Genomic DNA, 15,102 nt, shown 5'->3' with positions numbered 1-15,102 from the left:
TTGAGGGTTGAGTTAAAGACTCAAGATGGATGGGTAGTTTTCTTCTCCTTCATCAGTAATCAGATAGGTCTGCTCTAAGGCTGGAGCCAAGTTGAGCTATCCTTGAGGTCTTGTGTAAATTGTACTGTGAGCAACACAAAGCCAAACTCTACTTGGGATAAGTAATGAAAATACCCTGCTTCAAAGATTAAAGCCAAGATTCCCTCAAAATTTTCTGAGCATCCTAGTGATGACTTTGAAACAAAGGTGCTTTTATTCCACATCCCTTCTGGTGTCTTTTTTCCTGTATAATTAAAACATACCCAAGTTTCCTTTCAAATTTTGCTTCTTTTCACCAAAGTGCATTCCATTTATCTTTTTTAAAGTATATTTTTGTGATGATATTTGAACTCAACAAAGCTAAGTTGATCATCTGTAGACTTCTATTATCTCCAGACATATGATAGAACCATTATTGGCTCAGGACCCCTAAGATCAAGTTCTTAGCACCAAGGAGATTTATATGCCCCAGAGAGACAAAGAGCAGGGAATAAGAGACATATACAGGAGACAGAGACAACAGAGAAAGGGAGGGGAACAAGGGAGAGGGGGAAGGGGTGTTTGTCCTAAAGTGGTACAAAGGATTGCCTCTGGATAGAGAGGAGACAGACATGGCCCGTAGGAAAATTGTGGTTTATAAAGGGAAAAGGAGAAGCCCCGTGTTGTGATGAGGCATTTAATATTAATTGAGCATGTTAATTTGGTGAGCCAAAGAGGACTTTTGGTTTCTAGACTTCAATGCTTTGATACTGGACCTTGGTAGTCAGCCTCAGGAGGAGGAAGTGGCCAAATAAAGGAGTAGACCTTGGTGGCTAGCTTTAGAAATGTTATCTCATAAATTTTATCAAGGCTTGGGAGAGAAGGGCAAGGCCTTCCAGAACTGTGTTTCCATGTAGAGGCTGGCTGGAGTCCCTTCATTATGTGCCCCAAGATTATTTACCTTTATTCTCTAAAGTATTTACATTTCTAGATGAGATCATCTTAAACTCTACTTTCAATGTGTGATGATGATAAGACATTCTTCTTATACAAGCATCAGAGGATTCTGAGATTTCAGGGATTTAGTGGTGGCAGTGTGAGTACAATATCATGATCATACACTATAGAGTCTATATCGGGTGGCAGTGTGCAATAAAAATTTAATAAGAGGAGTTTCTTTTATGTAGAGTTTTGTCATCTCCAGCTCATCCCCTGGTAACTCAGAAGACATTGGAATACAGTTTTTGCTTCTTCTTCTTCTTCTTCTTCTTCTTCTTCTTCTTCTTCTTCTTCTTCTTCTTCTTCTTCTTCTTCTTCTTCTTCTTCTAAGACAGGATTTCTCAGTGTAGCCTTGGTTGTCCTGGAACTCACTCTGTAGAGGCTGGACTTCTGTGGACTCTGTGGAAACTCACAGAGATTCTCCTGCTTCTACCTGCTGAGTGCTGGGATTACAGGTGTGCACTTCTACTGCCCAGCCATTTTTTTTTTTTTTTTGCTTCTCAATGTTACTGTGTTGGAATTCTCAGAGATAATGAGTGATAAACAGCAGTGAAATACATCCACAAATTCACCTTGGAAGAAATTATTTTAGATAGATGCTGGTCATAATTAAAAAAATATTTTTCCATATACATAGATCCTCAAAGTCCCAAATCAGGGTCTAACAGGAATACTCTTTTCCAAACCAGCCTCTGGCATTCTTTAGAATCTTGAAATCATGCAGAAGCATAAGACATTGACTGCTAGGCTGTAGGCTGATTTCTCCACTATGCTGTCCAGCAAAGCGCATGAACTCACATTTTAACAGTGCAATTGGCCCAAAGACCACACTTTGAGAACCAGGGATGCAGCACAAAAGATAAAGGCCTATTGTGTGGAGACTTTCCTAATCACTGATCTCCGAGATACACTCTAAATTTAAAACATCTTTCAAGTCACCACATGACAAAATATTTTCTGTTCAGATAGAGGTTATTTAGGCATTTTCCTTAGCCACATTCCATGACATATTGGGGCAGAGTGCAGAAGGAAATAGGTTAGTTCATTAAGCCTAAAGGTTGTCAAGTTCTAAACCTGTGTGTGTATCATGAGAGAGTTGTGGGAAGCATTTCTCACCAAAAAAAACTAGAGAATTTGGTTAGTTCTGCCAATTTGGTTAAAAAAACACAGTCAGAAATTTGTCCCAAATATTATAGCATTGAAAGGCACTGTAAGCAAAGTTACATTATCCCTGGGGTCTCAAAGACCAGCTTTGTTCTGGGTTGGACACTGGACATGTTTCTCAGGAAGACTTGAGTATTCTCAGGGAAAAAAATGAAAGGGCCTCTCTGATTAGCTCCTAATAGGTAGACTCAGCACCTGTAGATTTATTTCAGTGTTCTAGATATTTCCAACTCACTGGACCTAGAGGATGGCCCTCGTGAACAATGCTGCAGGCCTAGCTTGGAATTCATAAGATTGATTAACATATTTTTCACTGGGCCTTTCTGTTCTTAGTACAGGACTGCATTTTTTTGTTTGTTTGTTTTGTTTTTCAAGACACGGTTTCTCTGTGTAGCTTTGGAGCCTGTTGGGGTACTCACTCTGGAGACCAGGCTAGCCTCAAACTCACAGAGATCTGCCTGCCTCTGCCTCCTGAGTGCTGGGATTAAAGGCGTGAGCCACCAACACCCAGCCAGGACTGCTTTTTAATTAAACTTTTTCACACTTTGGGTATCTTTTTTCTTTTTAAAAACTCCATTCCATATTTATTTTGTAGTATATGTGTGTGCATATATATATATATATATATATATATATATATTATATATATATATTCATGTCCATAAACATGTGACAAGATGCCTGTGGAAGTTAGATGACAACTTACAGAACTTGTTTCTCTTCTTCCATGCAAGTTTGGAATGCTTGATAGCAAGCATTTTTACACCTGAGCTGTCTTGCTGGTCCAGAATTGTTATTTCCTACTTTCCATTATTGACCCACTTGTGTTATCTTTCTGTAAGTCATGTTTGTGAACATATACTTCACAGTAGTGCTTTGTTAAATACCTCATTGCTCTTTAGTTTCCTTTTTCAATATCAAAACAATAAATGCTTCTTTCAGTTTTTATGGTAAATTATTTTATTAAAGAAAAACAATACTTTAGAACATATAACAGGTATCTAGTAACTACAATATATATCTTCATAATACATGTATTAAGTATCTGTTGAATATTCCAAAGTAAAAATTAAAAGTTATATTTTAATTCATAAGAAAAAGTAAGTGGCTTTAAACAGATAGATGAACTTAATTAAGTTGGTTACAGTTGTGGCACCAGCCCACAGGTTGGGGTTAGGAACTGAATCAAAAGAAGGAAGCCATTTGAGCATTATCATTCATCTCTTTGCTTACTGACTTTAGATACAATGTAACCAGCTGCTTGACAAGCCGGCCACCATGACTTTCCTGCCATGATGGGATGTGCCATTAAACCATGAGCCAAATTAAACCATCAACACTTTAAATTGCTTTTGTAAGTAGTTTGTTACGTAAGAGAAAACATAACTAATTCATATGCTTAAATTAAGTTTTATAATATAAAAGATGAGGAAATATATAATGAACATTGCCAAGAATCTAAACATCAAGATTTAAACATGCACAAACACATAATCATATTAAATGTATATAATCTTTATATCACAATTAGAAATCAGAGAATATGGGAGTCAAATACAATAAAAAAGAAAACACCTACTTTAATGAAATTTATTTTAAATGTGAAAATGTAATCATTATAGGGAAAATTTGAGGAAAGATACACAATATTATACTAATCAAAAGGAAAATAGAATGGCTATATTATAATTGGAATTATATCCCAAAGTACTTTCAGGAATAAAGAAGTTTGTATGCAGTGATTAAATGGTTAACTCATCAAGAGGACATACAGGTCTCAACATTTAGTGAACTTATTAATATATTTTCAAAATACATAAGACAAGCTGATATAATTGTAAAGATAGACAACCCATGATTATAATTTTATACTTCAATATTTCCTCTAATAAGTGATAGAATGATAAGATAAAAATAAGTTCTGTCAAATTTTTCTTCAACAAACATCTGTTTGCTACCTATTATCCATAGTTGTGCCCTTTAATGTATCAATGCAATATATATGACAAGACACACATAAAAGACAAACTTCTACCTTTCTACTTAGAGCTCATATACATTTAAAAAATAAGTTCCTGTAATCAATGTGAGACTCAAGAACTCTCAGATCCCACACTTGCTAATGTTTCATAGTTTACTAACTTTGTGGGTGGTCTGAAATGATTTAAAGATAAATATCTGTATTCTTATTATTTATCCAGTTCCATTTCTAATGGGTCCTATTTTCCCAAAAGTTTTTCTTTAGTGAATATCACATTTACCTCAATAGAAATAATGAAATTTGAATTTTATTTTCAACTTTAGTAAAAATTGTCTTTGGAAATCCTTGAAACTTTAATCCCAGAAAGTGTGTGTCATGGTAACTGTTTACTCTTTTGTCTACTCAGACAGCAAGTATTTGCCAGGCTTTTATTAAATAGCATTTGTTATGTAACCAATCTTTTATTGATGGATGTTTAAATTGTTTCCAACTTCTTGCTATTGCAAACAAACTGCAGAGGACATTTATTTGTGTGTGTATAGTCTTTGCTTGTCTGCAATTTTTATGGTAAACTTGCTGGGTCAATGAATATAAATACTTTACATTTGTATAGGTGTTGCCAGAGCTTGGTTTTGAATTGGATAGCATTAGCTGTGGGTTGTTGTCTTGGTCTTGGCTAGAGCAGTCCCCATGGAGACATAGTGTGAGGCCAGGTTGTAGGGATTTGAGGAGGGGGCAAAGAGAAAGAGGCCAGGTGAAACAAGTCTAAAGAAGTTCAGAAATGATAGCAGGGCTAGAAAGCCTGTTTTACTGTGACATGATGACTGTTACAGGTCAGATACTCCTCAGTACTCCATCCTCTGAAAAGTGTAGACATGAAGTGATAAACTCCCCGAATGCTAATCTCTATCTCAGAGGCTCTTTCCCTATGAATCTGACTGTAAATATCTGTCAATCTCAATTCTATATGAAGCACTTCCAGTAAGAAAGTACAGACTCCTTTTCAAAGGCCAAGGCGATCCATCACTATTAGGTCTATCCTACAGGGACATGAAAAGAAATCTATCTGATAAAGATGCATGATTTATGCTACCCACTTTCTATTGAGATAACAACATATGCCGTGCTAGGTACTTAGTGGAAAGAAAGAAGGTGATGTAACACCAATTCTAATTTGTCTTAATAATAAAAACCTGGAGTCAGATATTAGGGCTGAAAGATGAAAGATCAGAGAACTAAATAAAGCAGCCAGCCACTAAAGTTCTTATATTTACAAAATCCACAGGCTGAAAAGCTGAGCTCCTGTCTCTATGAATCCTCTGACAGAATGGGCAGAGCTCCTGTCTCCTCTTGCCTTATATTCCTCTCTTTGCCCAGCCATATCACTTCCTGTCTCCACCTCCCTAGTGATGGGATTAAAGGCATGTGATCCCAAGTGCTGGGATCAAAGGCATGGGATTCCAAGTGCTGGGATCAAAGGTATATGCCAACACTGTTTGGCCTCTATGGTTAACTATTAGCTAGCTTCACCCTCTTGATATTCAGGCAAGCTTTATTTGTTAGAGCACAAACATGATATCATCACAGGTGTATATATTGACTTACTTGGCAGTTTGACAAGCTGATATTCCGACATCAAATAACTCCCATTACTTTCAGATGTTGGGGAGCCCCCAACCCCACTTTATAATGACATCATGGCAGGAACAGATGGATGAGAAAGTGACATCTCACAATGACTTAGTTATCTCATTTTTTTTTATTTTACAGAATCTTATTCATTCCATAATTTCTCACCATTTGTGACTCAAACTTTGCCTTCAGTAACATCTTCAATGTAAGGCTGGAAGCCCCATCCCAGAAGCCCTTTCTAGTCAGCTTTGCTAGTACCAGTGTCAGAGCCTACGTGCTGACTCAGGGTTATTCAAAGGCTTATCACCCTAGCCTTGGCTCTGATAACTGACAAGGAACCCAGGTGTGGAATTTGGTTTCATTGCCGCAGTACCAGCTGTGATGTGAGATGCCAGATTTGTGCACAATGCCCTTGGTAACTCATCCCTTTGTACTACGCTGGTTGGGTCTTGTTTTACTAAGCATCACTTAGAGCTTGGCTGTTGGAGCCTATTGCCTCCAATTGAACCATATGCTACGTCTAAGGATCTCTTATCCAAGCTCCATGGCATCTCTTCATTGAGGCAACAAATCTTTTACATTTCAATAACTTCCCCACTGGTAAAACACAGCCCTTTAGAAAGGCCAATGCCCATAGAGCTCAGAGTCACACTGTTCAGTGGACTATACAGGCTCTACGGAGCCTATTCAGGGTATAAATAGGAGCTAAACATTATTGTTCTGGCCTTGGCACAAACCCTTCCTGTAATGTGATAATCCCAGCAGGCTGGTGCTGAGGTGGAGACCAGCCTGAAACCCTCAGGAATCAACTTCCGACCTCCTGGCTTTGCCTTCACTCCCTGAAATGATTTTGTTTAAAATTCTAACTGCTCTGTTATAAATTATTCTTCAGTTAGGGGGTTTGGCTCCTGTGTGGGTCACTGTGGTTTGAAAAGAAAATAAAAAGGGAGAAATATGCAAGAACATCTTAGTTTAGCCAAGACACAAAATCTAACCAAGGTAAGGAGGAAATGGGCCAGGAAAAGGGGTGGAAACCCAAGAAAAGGAGCCATTTTCTGGGTGCCATTTGAGGCTGTAAAGCTCATCACTTGTTGCTCTAAGATAGTTTCTAGAAGTTTCCCTATGCCTTCTCACCTCTGGAGAGTAGGATACTAAGAACATGCCTTTGGCAACAGTTAACCTTACATTCCTTGGAATCTGAAAGTGACTAGAAGGATTCCTGTGAACCCCAGTTTTCTGACATGTACCTCAACTGTCTAGAAAGAAGCCAGAAATCAGAAGCCTCAGACAGAGGCTTTCCTAAGATGCATGGAGATGCAGTTGATAAGCAGCACACGGGAAAGTGGCCTGGTTCGAGAGGTGTCCCACAAGGGTGCTCAGGCCCTCTGGCTGCTGTCCTTGGCTTTCCAGTGAGAACTTTTGTTTGTGATTTAGTCCTTGTGCCATCATTGGTGGTTTAGGAGGAAAACAAAAATTAATGTACAATCCAGCATAATATTGTACCTTTATCAAAAATCATTTTGACCTTTCACTTAGGCATGAATACACTCTCTTGAATCAATCACACAATCTTTCCTGAGTATCTTCCATTTTTCTAACTTTTCCAGCCTCAGGTTGTGCTGAACATTGGGTAAAGGAACCCAGTCTTGGCCTGGAGTACAGGAGCTCACAGCAACTATTCTTGCCCCTACACTGTGCCTCTGAGTATGTTGACTTCAGCTCATCATTTGGAGCAGGTAAAGACCACTCTGGTCTCTTAGCCTCAGTCCCCGTATCATGATTGACTTAGCATCCCATGGCTCCCATTCAATGTATAAAAACACTCTTTGTGGGGCTGGAGAGATGGCTCAGCTCTTAAGAGCATTGACTGCTCTTCCAGATGTCTTGAGTTCAGTTCCCAGCAACCACATGAATGTTCACAACCGTCTCCAGCGGGATCTGATGCCCTCTTCTGGCATAAAGGCATACATGCAGATGGAGCACCCATATACATTAAACTAATTAATAAATCTTTAAGAACAAAACAAAAAAACCAAAAACACTCTTTGCTTCAATCTCTCCACTGGCTTTGTAAGGCCACACACCTGACTTTGGCAGGCCTATCCTTTCCAAGAGGCCTGGGGTCAGCTTGGGAGTAAAGTTTAGGGACTTTGTTTTAAACAAATGTGATATATCTTATAGCTTGTGTGTGGGTTTCTGGTAGCCCGAGGAACAACCTCTTTTAGGGACCTCAGTGGGTGGACTGGCAACAGCTCCTTTGTTCCTATTTCCTCCCTAGCCTGTCCTCTATGAGATAGCCAGAGGCAGTAGAGAGAAGCACAAACCATCCCTGCTCTTGTGTAGGAAAAGAGATACAGAAAGGACATTCCATATTGCCTTCTTTCTCCTTCTCTTTGTTCTAGTTAAGCCTTAAACAAGGATTTGGGGGAGAATGAGGTGGTCTCTGCCACAGAATTTATCTGGTCATGGGCCCTCCAAGATTGTATTCTACAGGCTACAAAAGTGGGACAGAGGAGCTAGATCTGTCTTGCTTCTCCTTTCACTGAACCTGCTTTTGAAAGCCCTCTTCTCACTTCCTGAGTGGGATGTTCACCCTGTCCTCCTATGTGGCCTTAGTTCTCATCCTTGGACCTCCAAAATAAGGGATGGCAGTGAACTATCTAGTCAAGGAGAAAACAAAAGTGATTATTTAATATTTGTTGAAGTACTGGGTTGAACTCAGGAGGCCAGAACTGCCCTCTCTGTAGCTGTGGGAGAAGGGATGGGTGCTCCTACAATTGTGCCTTGTGTCACAGTGATCTACTCCAGCTAGTGAATAAGTGTCCATCAGGGATCAAGATAGAGATAAAAGGATGGATGTTAGAATGTAGAAACCATTTGCAATGAGCTGGGAGTTGAATTCCGAGCAAGCCCTATCTTGTCTTCATATGTTTGTTCAGAAAACAGGAGTGTTCCCTTCCAATTGAGCAGCAAGAAGCTCAATGGGAAATACACTACACTTGACCAGATTTTTGTCATCTTTCATGGAGCTTGTCTCTGCATGGTGTCTATAACCACAGACATCCAGGGCTCATCCCACATGGCCTATATTCACAGGATGAGAGCCCAAAGCCTCTGAGCCCCCCTCCTGTGCATGGAAAGGCAGCTTTTTGGTGCCTTAGGCTTTTGCTGGTAGTTTCCCATGAGAGTATAAAAAAATGATTGTTAAAATAAATGGCATGCTGAATCGGGTGCTTTGAAAAGATGAATTATGTCAATAAAGCTGCTATTTTTAAGAACACGCAATCATCCACACACTATTATTTTTCTTTCTTCTTTATTAAAAAGGGCTCCATCACATGAGTTCTCTGAGTCTTGGCTTCCTTGCTAACCCATAAGCGGGTTTAATTGATTACTTCACATCATCTAGCACATTCTTTTTAATGTAGCCAAATACATTTTGGGGGGGGTTAGTGATACATACTAAAACATTTCTCCTTTGATAAATACTAATTTTTCCACTGGAATGATTTTAAACACTTTGTAAATATATCTTTTTACATATTGTTGTTATTATTTCTATGAAATAAATTTATGAAAGTGAAATTGCATTGACTAAAGTAAATCTCCACTTTTATAGATGTTGCCAGATTGTTTTGCTACCAAGACTCACACTTTCCATTTTCAGGAGCAATATATTCAAATTTTTCTTGTAACTCTGCCAAAAGTAGCTATTGTGACTCTTATTTGACAGTCTCGGGGACATACATTATGTTATTGTTGCTTCAGCTGGATTGAACACTTTGTGACAGCTTTCTACCGACTGTATTTACTCTCTAGACATCTATGGAGTCATTGTCCTTACTGTTGTTCATTTATAATAGCTCTTTATATCATAAACTTATTAACCATTTCCCTGTCATATGTTTGGAAAATATTTTCCCTAGTTGATCCCTTTTGCAAACACATTTTAAATTTTTAGATATTTAAATATAGTTGCACTTTCTTTTGTGTGTCTGGATTTCCAGAATTTAAGGCAGTCCCCATTGCTTATAGGATCACAATAGGACATTTTAAAAAGATTTTTTATTATTTTAAATTTTTGTGCATAAGTCTTTAATACATATGGAACTCATTTCTACATTTGGTTGTAATTAAAGGGCCAACTTAATTTTTTCCTCAACGGATAACCAGAAATTCAAGCTCTGTTTAAGAACTAAACCATCTTTCCTTTTGGCTGCCACAAAACTATCCAGACTAATGGAGACCCAGAAACTCTAGGGCCAAGAAGCTGGGGCTGTGTGAACTACAATCTATAGGTAAACACTGTGTGTGTGTGTGTGTGTGTGTGTGTGTGTGTGTGTGTGTGTGTGTGTGTATGTGCCTGTTTGATCAACCCTGATAAATATAATCCAGGTGACTTTTGGAAGGCTGGTCTGAGGTGTTATCACTTAAACAGGACCCAGAACTTCTGCCCAACTGTCAACCTGGATAAAGTATGGAAACTCATCAGCAGGGAACAGACACAAGGAAATGCTGCAAAAAATCAAGATTGAAGCAGTCGCCATCATCGATGTGGTACAATGGGCAACAACATAATTTTGGGGAAAGGAAGGCTCCTTAAGCACCCCCATCATCATGAAAGACAAATTGTTCAGAAGAAGAATAGAGGAGATGAAGGGTGTTGGGGTGCCTGTGTCCCACTGCTTGACATAACCCTTCACCATATACAAAGTTCAAGTTTATGCTATGTTTGATTTTGTTTCATTGGTCTTTATTTTAGTAATTTGTCTATTCTCATGCTGAGACCATAGCCTCTTGTTTTCAGCGTTTAACAAAATATCTTCATTTCTACTAGGGCAAGTTCCCTTCATTAACCTTCAGGGACAAGGCAGAAATGTAGGGAAGAATGTCTACTATACTTTTTAATCCAGGTACAGCAGGAGAAGTTATGACAGCAGTGGAAGAGATGGGGAAGACAACAATTAGAGAGGAAGAAAAAGGCTGTCGAATAATAGCTGTGTAGAAGCACAGTTTGTGAAAAAAAATCCCACTCAGTTCTTGTCCTCCCAACTCCATAGGAGATCATAGCATGGGTGTCAGCAAAGGATACATTTTCAACTTTGTGGTCATTTACAAGTGAGCCACATGGTGGTGGTTGGTAGGACCCATGGGAAAGTGGCAGCAATTTCTGCCACTAGAAAGGAGATTAAGCTATGAATCCAGAAGAGAATATAGTTGGTAAACTCTGGCCTCTAAGAGAAGAACTACCCTTTTCTTCAAAATGAACAAGCATTCTAAATTATTAACTTCAGAGTTGGATAGTGTTTTGGAAGCTAAAACTCCTGATGGGCCCATTTCATCCTTGCACATTTGGGTTGGTTTATGAAAATTGCCAATAACACAAAGAGGAGACTGTTTCAAGGAAGAGCCTGGAGCATTCCCCTTGTGTACAGGGATCCTTCTGGTCTCCGAGGTTCTCATTTGTGCAGTTCTCCCACAGTCCTTGCCATCGGCCCGCTCTTTCTCACGGCCATGGTTAGCATAGCATGTTAAGAGTACAGATTTACATATTTGCTATTCCTAGTTAGAGGGGATGTATTTTAGCTCACTTTGGAAAGGAGTGGTAAAAAATGCAGATTATTTGAAAGCCTGATTGTTTATCCTTCTTTTACATTCTTCTTTAACCCTCTATTCCTGATGCTGCTTCAGTCTTTATGTTTCCCTTGTTTAGTTGGCTTAATTATATTTTCTGCACAATCATTATAGACTTACTCTTTGACCTATTGCTAAGCAGAAGGTATAATGAGACACGTTTACATAGTACCTTAGTTTTGTGCTAAAGAAGTAAGATGGGGAATTTTAATAGCGGTATTTTGTACATGAAGCTTAATTGGGTTATTGGGGGAGAATTGTGGAAGTTGATGGAAAGAAACTTTAAATATCTACTAACTCCTTTTTAAAAATCATATATTAGGATATAATACATATATTCCTCCTATTATGGTGGGTGGCTTATGGGTAGTTTTCCTCGAAGGAAGATAAATCCAGTTAAATATCTCAGTAATTATTATTATTTTTAAGATTATTTCTTTTATTTTGATATTATAATTACATGATTTCCTCCTTCCCTTTTCTCCTCCCAAATCCTCCCATATCCGATTCTTGATTCTCTTTAAAATTCATGGCCTCTTCTTTCATTAATTGTTGTCTCATTCTTACATCTATATACACATATATTTCTAAATGCATGAGTACAAATTGCTTGGTCTGTGCAATGTTAGTTGTATGTGTATTTTCAGGGACGACTATTTGGTATTACATAACCAGTTGATATTCTCTTCCCTGGGGAAGACCATTTCTCCAGTTTTTTGACCTTCCTTAGTTGCCTGTCATATTTTGTATAGGGCTGAGGCCTCCTTGGATTTTCCTGACCAGCATGACACGATGACCTTTAGTGTGCACTAGTGGCATGCATATCTTTGTAGTAACCAACACATCTATAATTGGACTTAAGATTTACTCAACAAAAGGAAGATCATGCCTAGAACTGGAAGCCTGCAACTGCCCAAGGCTACTGAAGTCATAGATCTTGTAGGTGAATCTACAACTTCCACTTCACTAAACCAGCACAATCTCTAACTATATTCTAAATCTTTGTCCAAATACACATATATAAATGTCGCTATCATTCCTCACCAATGAAACTTCTCTGTAGCAGTGTTAGACCCCCGGAAAACTCAGGTATCCGGGGTCCCAGGCCACGTTCGAGGTCACCCCAATCACCAGGCAGATTCGAGAGCTTGATGCAAACTGCACGAGGCTTTATTGTAATTTAACGAGCTAACTCCATGTTAGCTTGGATCTTTCACCCACCCGCCATGGAGGATGGCTAGCAAAAGACGGCTCCTAGGGCCTCCCAAGAGATCTTATAGGACAGTGTAAGGGGAGTGTCTAGGGGTACGCACAGACTCACGATTGGTGTGCCTCCAGGCTTGGAGGGCTTGCCCTGTGTTGATTGGTCAACTGGTTGTTATGGCCCATAGGCCCTCCCAGGGTGGTTGCTATACTTTGTGCATCATTGCTGTGTAAAGCACACCCAGGGTCGTAAAGCATAGTGCCACCAGCTAACTTCTGATTGGTTCCTTGTCACGAGGCAGGCTTCTGACTTCCTAGTGTCTAGGACAAGGTCATAGAAGCATGTGTTTGGCCGTTATGGCTGCCAAAAGGGAAGCTGGTCCCTTCAGCAGACAGAGAGTCCAGAGCAGAAAATTACAACCAATCAAAATGCAGAATTCTGGAGCCCTGTTCCAGTGGATACATCTACAGAGTAACTCCTGAACCTAAGATTTAAGGAACACTGTAGAAGAGGAGGCAGAAGGGCTATAAGAGCCAGAGGATCAGGGAGTTTTCTGAGGGATTGTGTCTCCTAGATTTCAGAAGCTACACTTGTAAAATCTCACAAATATGAGCTCCTAAGCATGAGCTGAACAGGGGCAACAATAATAGGAATAATAATAGTTTTGAATGCTTAAATTAAATTCATCAAAAAGATTTACATGACCTAGAGTTTGGGATTGTTCATTTGAAAAGGATGCATCAGGGATATTGTCTGTGTTGGTAGTTTTAAAGGTAGGCATTCAGATTTTAATTGGAGCTTATATGGCCCTCTGAAACAACAAAAGATGTTCTCATTCTCTTCTGCCAGTTTCACAAGAGGTTGATCACATAGGCTTCTTAATTGGTTGTCAGTGAGTAACAGCTAATTCTTTTCTATTCTTAAGATGTGGGGGAAAAAGAAAAAGCATGAACTCAGCAATACGACATTGTTGGAAGTTATCTGATAGACACAGCTTTGATTTCACATCTGTAGACTTGTTACTGAAGGAAAGGCTTCCCTATCCCATCCCCTCACCATTATTCTAATGTGGTCTCAATTCAAGATAAAAAGAAAGTTCTAAAATTTAAGATTATTTAATATCAAAGGGAGGTAACGAAAACCACATTTTCATCAAAAGTATAAGCTTATGCCTTCTTTTAAAATTAAACACATTTGAAAAGCCACCCCCTAAATTCTCACACAGAAGCTCAGAAATGGCAATGGCCAGCAACATTGAGCTGGTGACAGTCATAATGAAGTATTGTGGGAATTTCTTCTTGTTGGCGTTTTAAGTTAAAAGGACGATAAAAGATAAATACTATTTTTAAAGCATTAAAGGAAAAAGTAAAGAGTAATCCTTTGAATTTGATTTTGAGATTGGTAAAGTGTGAGATCCGTGGCAGTGGGGAGAACTATGAACCAGATCCATATTTCTGTGATCCTTACTCAATGTTTGGTATCTACCAACCACTGTCATTTTGTTGAGCTATCCTTCAAATTTGCTTAAGCACATGATTTCCTAAATACTTGTTGGTCTTGAATTCCAAAGTCTTAAGTATTAAGGAAAATTAGTGCATGATATGAGGAGAGAGGAATGTCTTTGAAGGACCCATTTCCTGAAAAGTAAACAGAGGATGCAATCTGGAAGGAGGAACCAGGCACTGGCTTCTAGGTGGCTCTGCAATAGCAGAAGAGAGCTTGAGTTTGTTATGCACACATCTCAATAGTTCTTAGAGGGTCAATTCCACACCAGTGCCTCCAAATGAATCCCTTACTCTGGAGTAGAGATGCTTGGAAGCAGTAGAGGTGCCACAGTCCTGAAAAGATCAGCAGACAGCAAAGAAGGTCATCCATAGTACTACAAGTGTCAAATCAAGGCCCCGGTTTAATGAAGTACATATTGTGTTGAACCTCAATGCTGACATAGATAACAGATAAAAACAAATGGTAAACTAATCTAACTTACAGGCACTGGTATGATATTTATTTAATTTAAATAAAATTAAATGCCATATGACAGACTCCATTTAAAGAAGTATGAACAAGTGAAGCTTACTTCAGTAGTATGGAGATGGTTTAGTATTAAGAAAGCACAGCAAATGTCCATTATATAAATGAAGCTACAATAAAAGATATTTCTTTCTTTTCCTATATTGAAAAGAGGCCAAGTACAGAATCCAGCAACACTGATGTTGAGAACTGATATATTCTTCAATATGGTAGCATATGTCTGTCTGCCTATAAGATAACTGTCATTCATTTCCATAAATTCTACTCTAGCAAACTCTCACACAATGGCTAAAAAATGTACTTTATAATATTGTTTATGAAAGAATTAAAACTATAAATATGCTAAATAATCATTGAGATATTACAAAGTATTTACTCAATAGAGCATGAATACTAATTAAGTGGCCCGAAATATATTGTTCAATGACTTATTTGCTCT

This window comes from Cricetulus griseus, chromosome 2 (genome assembly GCF_003668045.3).
Source record: "Cricetulus griseus strain 17A/GY chromosome 2, alternate assembly CriGri-PICRH-1.0, whole genome shotgun sequence".
NCBI classification, from domain to species: domain Eukaryota; kingdom Metazoa; phylum Chordata; class Mammalia; order Rodentia; family Cricetidae; genus Cricetulus; species Cricetulus griseus.
Note: the sequence above shows the minus strand (reverse complement) of the source record.